Source organism: Alligator mississippiensis, chromosome 9, assembly GCF_030867095.1.
Source record: "Alligator mississippiensis isolate rAllMis1 chromosome 9, rAllMis1, whole genome shotgun sequence".
NCBI classification, from domain to species: Eukaryota; Metazoa; Chordata; order Crocodylia; family Alligatoridae; genus Alligator; species Alligator mississippiensis.
Window position 1 is genome coordinate 23,923,099 of NC_081832.1, and position 9,199 is coordinate 23,932,297.

A 9,199-nucleotide genomic window follows, 5' to 3' on the forward strand; every position below is an offset into this window, starting at 1 on the left:
AAGCAGCAAAAGAAATGGAAGATATAAATGGGGGGGGCTTGCAAACTTAACTTGTTGGGTTTTAGTTTTGCATAACACGACGTAGGGGTGATTTAGATCTGAACCCCATACTGCCCCGTCTCTACAACACGGACGAGACAGGTCACATGGGCTCCTGGGTTCTCCAAACCAGCCTGCCTCTCACTGATTGCCCCTTAATGGTTGCCTACCTTCCTGTGCTCCGTGTTACAATGACACACTGTTATTAAATGGCAAATGTTGCACTGTACCACTCCCTTATTTTGCAGCCTAGGTCTGTGGATCTTGGCACACCTTACCTGAATTAATACGGCTTCAGCCTGACGCCCTGTGATATCATTAGGTTTGTTGTTGTTATTGCTGTATGTACAGGTACAGGGAAGCAGAGGGCCTTGCCCAAGGTTACCCAGTGAATCAGTGGCTGAGTAAAAAATTAACCTCTGAGTCCTGACTCCTACTACCTTGCTCCATCCACTTTCAGCCCACTTCTAAACTGATATAAGAGCTAGATTCAACTAGATTCAGAGTGCTCGGCTCCCCATCCAGGTGGAATAATGGTTTCAAGGAGACGATGCCTGTGCTAACTGTGAAGCCTATCAGTATATACACACTTCAGAGGATCAGGGCCAGAGGACTCAGTACTCTTTCAGTATCCAGCCCCAAATCAGGAATAGATTCACTGCAGTCATTGTGGCCCCACTGCTGCAAAGTGAGTATAAGTGAGGTTGGAACCAGGCCCTTAAGGCATGTCTGCAACACCTCTGGACCTTGCTAATGAGCACTTCTGGGAAGCATGGTGCACACATCCCACATGCACTGAGTCTTCAGATATGAAGCTGCCTTAGAGCAGCCCAGCCATGTGCCACTAAGCACGCCTGAGAAAGGGAGCTAACTTATTGCCATGTACCCAGTGCTACATTCATGCATCCATTTTGGGTGGGGGGCATGCTGGAAGCAGGCATGCTGTGCTTTAGTGGCATCCCCTCACACAGGGATCCATCCTTTGTGTTTGGGTTTGGGCTAGTACCATGCTGCAGTATCAGATGCCTTTGTTGCATCTGATAGCACCATGCAAAGTACAGCAGTGTCAGAAAACAGTCTTTTAGCCGCTGGCCTCAACATGCATCTACACTAGCCACTATGGTGCACATAGAGAAAGATGAGAGAGCTCCCTCAGGGTGTGATATTAAAAAAAGGGGGTCACCCAAAATAGGGGAGTCCAAAAAAGTAAGGAGCAGATCTGTCTCCCCCACTTCTGGTTGCTTGAGTGACACAAAGCCACCAGTGACCTACCCTACTCGTTCAATAGCAAACTCTTCACATAGTAGTGTAGCAAGGGCTGTGGTTTCAATATCATCTTTTGATATTATTCCCTGGTCTCATCTTTATTAAAACACTCACATGAAGCGAGATACTGAAATAAAGGCATAAAACGGATTTCTGGGGAAATATGGGCATAAAACTCCATCTTTCTGAACCAACAGGCTCATATACACACACCCACACTCACTCTGAATGAATGTTCAGGATTTATCCTACTTATTATCTGGATATTGCTACAGTGTTATTTATATTTTTTGGAAGCCAGCCTTTACTCCCTGCTGTTCTGGAGCTGAAGGCCAACATTGTCAAGTGATGCAGCCACTAGCTTTGTTTGCAGGTCTTCAGGTACCCAAAACATGAGGCTGACTTAACTTGGGCAATCCTGGATTTGCTTAGCGCTGTAATAATCTAGTCCTAAGACTATTTTTTTACCTCTTTGCAGCCAAAGTTGGGGATAAGCAAGCTATTAATGACATTCATTTTCCAAGCAGAATAGGGAAAAACAGGGTGAAGGTGCAACATAAGCTTTTGTTGTCTAAGGATTGTTTTCTGATGTACCTCACTTAGCATCCCACTGCATTTTGCATTGCTTCTGACATCTTGCATGACACTGGGCTAAGGTCAAATGCAGTATCAGCCATGTTTGTTATCAGAGGATAGACACAGTGATCTTACAGTTTGTTTCCATTTGTAACAGATATGGTCTTCTTGGGTTTTTGCAACCTGGCTTGGAATGTTTGCTGAGCTATTGAACCGGACCACAGTACTAAATACAGCAAGAACACACATCTATATATATCTATTACTATAACTCTGCTCTGTGCAGGGGTCTGGAAATTACATTCACCTGAACTGAATTCAGGATTGGGGCCATTAAGGGGGTGTGCAGCCACCTCCACCCCCAGATCCTGTGCTAAGAACAGCTCAACTGGACCTCAAAGTCCCTCTCCAAGCATCTGAGATGTTCTAAGCAAAACGCATGATGCCTCATCCAGGGTCTAACCCTGTGGAATGACTGCCATGACTTCAGCAAACATATTAGCAAAGGAATGAGGCAGCTAGCACCACCCTGCTCTCACTGTGTCCTGCCCTTGCTGACACAACAAAGGTCAAACAACTGTTTGGCCAGCAAGTGTCAGCATGCTAGGACTTAATCTCATACAGTGCTGATGTGAAATAGGAACATTTGCTGCATACTGTAACACTGGCATTTTCTCTTATGTGACTAATGTTTGGAGCTCTGCTCGGAACCAGGAAGAAATCAGTGTACAGAACAGCATTTAAATATAGCTTTAATGTAAGCACATTCTTGTGAAGTCAATGGGACATAGGTACTTAAAAATTAAGAGACCCAATGAAGAATGTCTTGTATTCAAAAGCTTGTCTAACTTTATCCTAACTACATAGTTGATCCAATAAAATATATCACCTTAAGAAATCCACGCCTCTTGCATAATTTCTGGACCATCATGGCTACAACATCACTACCTTCAAAATTAAGTACTTATTCAAGTGCTGTCCTGAATCAGGAACATGATGTCCAAGACGATATTTTTTCTTGATGCAGCACCTCTTCTCAGAAATCTGAAGCTAATTTATAAAGATGAAGGAATTTGCAAAATACCTCAGTGAGATCTGTATATAGGGTTATTCCTATTTCATGGCTAGGCAGAGAGGGATTGAATGACTTGACAAAGGTCAGAAGATGTGTTAGTGACAAAGGCAGGATGACAGCCCAAGTATCATGGCTCAAGATGCCTTGGCTTAGCCTGGCTGAAGCCCAGAGCAGCCGTGTAATGGTGGTTCATCAGACTACACAAGAAGTTGATCTTTGTGTAATGCTGGGGCAGGGGATGGGACAGTGCGAGTTCACATCTGCCTGGTTTTGCTTGTTCCTTCTGTTGCTGAGAGTTTATGGAACCCAAGTCAGAGGACAGACTCAGCCCAAAACAAGAGGAAGGAAGATGAGGGAAAGCAGGGGAGAATTTATGATCCAGGCAGATATGAAAAGCCCAAGGGGTGTGACGAGTTGAGAGGTCCTGGGGGACAGCTACTGCTCCTCCTCTTTCTACAAACAACATGTACCCATTGACTGTGATTCTATCAATTAGTGCAGTGAGATGCTACATACTGATAGAGAAATTGGCATTTTCTTTTGTTCCTCTCCTTCCTCAAAATGCTCCCAACAGTGACTGGCAGCAGCCAGGCCTGCCGTCCTTAGCTGAGACTTGCCTCAATAAAAGGGCAGGGTTTGTTCCTGGCATGACCCACCCAGGGCCAGCCTAATCCAGCAAAGCATAAACCTTAAGCACATGGGCTTGGATTGGAGGAGGGGAATACTGAACTTGTGCTGAGCCTCCCTCAGTCTCAGCAAATGTTAATGCCTTCCCAGGAGAGATGGAGGCCTTTATCTACAAAACAGCCCTTTAGAAAGAGCAGAGCATGAGACATTTATGCCACTTGTGGATCTGAGGACGAATATCCAACTGATGAGAATAGGCCCTTCAGAATTTACAGTGGCAAATGTATTAATGATTTATTTTCCTCTTTTCTACAAGGTATCATCATTCAGGTGTAGTGTCTACATATTGGTAAAATTAGCAAGGCGAGGTTAAACACACCCACACACGCACACACTAAGCTATAGGACCTTGAGCTATTAGAAGCCCTCCAGGAAGTCCAGCTTGAAAAGAGCAGCCAGCCAACATGTGTACTAGAGTCAGCACAGTGCCACTATGGGCTGTCCTGGGGGCTCCATGTCACACCTGACCCTGCCACTCAGCACAAACCAGGCTGTACTTGAACCTGTTAAGCTGGCTCCAGAGTTGGCTCAGAAGTCCAAAGCCAGGTAGCTGTTCATCCAGCCTAGCAAGGATGCAGGAGTGCTTGGTAGTGGCAGAGAGTTTCTCCCCTTCACTGTCACTGTGAGCTAATGATATTCTCAGCTGGATGGAGAACGTGTGGCAGTGTCTGGATAGGACTTCTTATTCCCCACTAGTGGTGGCAAGGGAATCCCATGTGACCTGAAACAGTGGCAAGTCTGACATGTGCTATGCCTGGGTGATGATGACTCTGATGAGCCTATTTGCTGCACTCTTCGGATGCCAAATGTTAGGTTGAAGGATGTTGACTCTGACTTGTGACCATATCAGCTTCACTGGCTTCAAAGTCTCTACGATAAACAGCCAGATGGCAGACTTTTCCTTCAATTTTAATCAGAACAAAACATCAATGCCCTCATTTTTGTTATCCTTGCTGTAACTCTACAACCCAGATGCTTGAGGAAAACCCAGGTTTCCACAAGGAAAGAAACATTTCACTGCTCAGTTGACTTCTTCATTCTCCCTACATGGTGCAGGACGTGCCTGTGGCAAACTAGCCTTTCCCCTCTTGGCCTACGATTGCACATTGGAGGTTCTCAAGCTCAACTCATTTCTCTTTACAAGGGATGGGATGGCAGTTAGTCACACATGCTCCAAGGGGACCTTGGCTTTGGATCCTACTCCCATACCTGGTCCATAGCAGCCCTGGGTTGTTAGCTTTTGACGCATGCAGTATGGCCTGGTCTTTCCCCTTGTTATGCCGGGGGTTGTATCCCTGCCTCTGCCACTACTGGGCACTCCTGCATCCTTGTCAGGCTGGATGAACAGCTACCTGGCTTTGGGCTTTTGAGCCAACTCTGGAGCCAACGTAACAGGTTCAGGTGTGGCATGTTTTGCTGTATGTGGCAGGTTCAGGTTAGGAGGCATTTTGTGTGTGGGAAGTGAGCTGCAGGTGGTTTGGGGATAAATAACATGTTAATGCAGGGGCAGGCAATTATCTGGGCTGGAGGGTCACTTAAGGAGTTTTGGTAAGCTCTTGCAGGCGGGGGAGGTGGATACTGACTTGAGCTGTGCAGCAGGGTGGGGACAGTAATTGATTCCACCCCGCCCTGGGCCTGTCTGCCCACACCCACTGCTGGGAGTGCCAGACAAAGTGGTGGGCAGGTGGGGTCTCCATGGAGACCAGCCTGGGACCCCTGTGGGGAGGGCATGCTCAGGGAGCAGCATCTGGGAGTGGGATGGACAGGTGAGGCTGGGATCATGAGGCTGTGATAGCATGGGGCCAGAGCCTGCGGAAGAGCGATGGTATGCTCCCCGCACATCCCTGTGATTGGCACCTGTTCTACGGGAAGGGACATGTAGGGAGTGGATCACAGCTCTGCCCCAGCCCCCAGCCCCACACTGTCACCACCCTATGATCACAGCCGTGGCCGCATCTGCCTGTATCACTTCCAGATGCCTCTCCCTGCTTGTGACCCCACCCCATCCATCCTGGTTCGTTCTATTGGCTGGAGTCCCAGGATTGTCTCTACAGAGACCCTGCTTACCCGCTCCATTTGGCTCCCCCAGCGGTAGGTGCAAGTCAAAGGGGCTGGACTGCCTGGGCATCAGGGCTGGGACCAGTGGCAGCAATGGTGATGGAGATACTGGCAGCAGCAGCTGGGCAGAGTGAGCCACCAGAAAGACAAGTCCTGCCGCTGCACCACGTTGTCCCCACCCCACTGGATGCCTCGGGGGCAGTGGGGCCAGCCATGTGCACCACAGCCCAAGCTGCCTCCCACGCTGGGGCTGGTTGGGGCCAAGGGACCTGCCGTGAGCTGGACAGAATCCCTTAGCTGGCTGATTCCAGCCCCTAGGCCTTTGCCCATCCCTGTCTTAATGCTTAATCTTAATGAAAGCAGAAGGCCTGGTCTCTGAAATTCTCTCACAGATGGCAACAGGGCTGTGGCTATAGATGACTGTAGATATACCTGACTCTAGAAACAGGACTGTGGGTGGCAATCTTCCCTGAGTGCAAGAGGTGGACTGTACCCCTCATGATGTTTTCAGTGTATTTCTTCCTTCTCATGTATCAGGTATGAGGGGCTTAGGCTCAACTCCAGGAAGAGCCGTCTTGGAAGGAATCCTAATTCCTGGGCCTTTACCCTTCTGCAAATATAGCCTGATGCCTGAGCTACCAATTTTTTAGAAAGGGATGGAGGAGGCAGCTGCCCTAACATCCCTTTCAACACCTCTCAACAAGGTGAATGTTCACAATTGTGACTTGCTATTGCTAAGAAGTGTGCTTCAGATTCTGTTCTCCTTTATCGTGTCTGGCCTTCAAATACCTTTCAATCCTGAATGAAGATAAATACACATGTTGCCCTGGCCTGGGGGTCAATTCTAGGTGAGACAAATAGCAGACACCACCTCTCAGCTCTTGCAAAACTTATGATACTTTTCCATTTTGGAGGGAAAGCCCCTCTGCATAACACACAAGCTTTTTCTGGAGATACACCAAAGACAAACTGTTGAGTGGTTTGTTGGCACTGAGATGTGTTTGTGCCTTTCAGCCAGGAAGGTAGCTAGTGAAAATCTTTGCAGTAGTGATGCAGACATGAGTAATGCTTCAAAGATTTCAAATGTGTTCCTGTGTCTTGTCTAGTTTCTAAATGTTGCTCAGAATTAAACAAAGAATGTGCTGTGATGGCCTGTGGTACAGCTTCAGCATGGGAGCTTGGGCCTCAGGTGATTATGTATCTATGAGTTCTTAGAGTGTGGTCTCAACATGATGCTTCTGGTGAAGCCAGGGTACCAAAGTACCTGTTAAGGGGAGAATGGACCTGCCCAGAAATAGAGAAAGTCAAAGCCCAATGCTGCGGGCCTGCCCATAGCCCCATCTCTTCCACCCAGATGAATGTGCCCTGCCTGCACATGTCCCAGACCCATCTCCATGGAGGGGGAACCCACCCACCCACTCCATCTGATACCCCTGGCAGTGGGTGTGAGGCGTGTGGGCCAGGGTGTCTAGGCAGCGAACTAAGTCTGGCAGCTGCTGCAACATAGGCAGTGGCCACCAGAAGGAGCTGCTGTCACAGGGGTTGCCAGGAAGTGGAGTCTGATCGCCATGCTGCCCCAACCCTGTTGCAGGACTGGCTGCACATGCCATGGCCTGGGCTGCTCCCCCAGGCCTGGGCCAGGTGGGGCTGAGGAACCTGTCACAGGCCAGATAAAATCCCTGGGTAGGCTGCATCTGGCCCATGGGCCATATTTTGCCCGCACTTGTGCTAGATCTATACCCCATTCTTCAAAGGCATCAACAAAGTCTTCTGATTCATAAGCACTGCAGGATGCAGTTGGCTAAAACCCCTTTAACAGGCATACAACTATGTCTGCGAACAGGAAGTCACCTGGCCCATCACCTTGTGTGTCCAGAGTCCTGGGTGATGAGACATGCATGCTGTGGGTGACTGACAGGAGGACGCCTAGCTCTCAGTGTGGTGCTACACTGGACACAGCTCCCCACAGTTAATGAAAGATGTGCATGTGACCCCAAGACATCCTATGGGCTAATTCACACTATGAGCTAATGATATTCTCCGCTGGATGTACAGTGTGTGGCAGTGTCTGGATAGAACTTCTTATTCCCAGCTAGTGGTGGCAAGGGAATCCCATGTGACCTGAAACAGTGGCAAGTTTGACATGTGCTATGCCTGGGTGATGATGACTCTGATGAGCCTATTTGCTGTACTCTTCTGATGCCAAATGTTAGGTTGAAGGATGTTGACTCTGACTTGTAACCATGGTGTAATAAAATCACCATGCAGTGCAACACACTGTGTCTGCAGCATGGGTCAGCTATGCATTGAGCAACCCCAATCCACGGGGCTCTTTGTGAAGCCAACTACTGCTCAGCCTGGGATAGGGAGACAGAATTGGGACTTTGGAAATTAGTCTCCACAGCAGTTTGGTGGGGTGGGTAAATACTGCTCCCGACTTATGCATAGGTGAAAGGAAGCACACGAATGAGGCCACAGATTAGAAGAAGCAACAGTGAAACTCTGGAATCATTCCTCTGTGCTCCAAGCATTAGGCTGCATTCCACTTCTGCTTACAGAAGGAACTCTTGGCGTATCACTGAGGTGCAGCACAAGTCCTGTAACCAAGCCTGTCCAGCCCTGGACCTGGGAAAAGGCATCTCCTTTCCTTTTCCCTGCATGCCCCTCCTCTGTCACCTGGAGAGCCAGACCTCACCCAAACTTCTGTTTGCAGACCCCACTACATGAGCAAAAGGGGAATATCCATGGCTGGTGCTTTGCTCCTCAGCTGTCTCTCTCTCCATGACTCACTACTCTCTTGAGAAGGGGAGAGCATCCCAGGCACAGAGGTCAGTCTGATTCCATTGGGGAGAGGGCAGCAGACTATAGTGCTGTGAACTGGGACAAAGCAACTGCTTCACAGGTGTTAGAACTTAGTGTTAGAATTTAGGAGGTTGCACTGAAGTCATGAAAATGGCTTGGACAGGAATAGCCCGTTCTCTGAGGAGACCATTTATGGAGTACAGCAATTTACAATTTTAAGCAAAAGACAAAGAAACTACAGAAAACTTTGCCTAAGTTAAGACACAACAGAAACTTTGCATAAGTCTTAAATAGTCCTGAGGACAGAGTGCCTCCCTGCAGCTGGACAGATATTCAGTAGTCTCCAGGGTCCACTGTTCTTGGCAGGTGGAGCAGAGGTCCACAGTCCTCATTTTTTGCTTGCTCTTTAATGGGTTGTCTGCCCCACTTCTCTCTCTTGCCTCTATGACAATGGCATATCTTTTGCCCCTCTCAAGTTGGTTGTCTGTTGGGTTTATAGTGTCCCTGGTTTTATTAGAGGTAGACAAGGTTCTTTGGGTGAATCCAATATCTTTTATTAGACCAACTTAAATAGCTGGAAAACAATTTTTAAGCAAGCTTTCAGGTTCAAAAACCCTTCATCAGGTTGAGGAAGTTTCAGCAATTGCTGTGTGCTCTTCCTGGATGGAATGAAAAGTAAAGAAGCCAGAGGCTGGG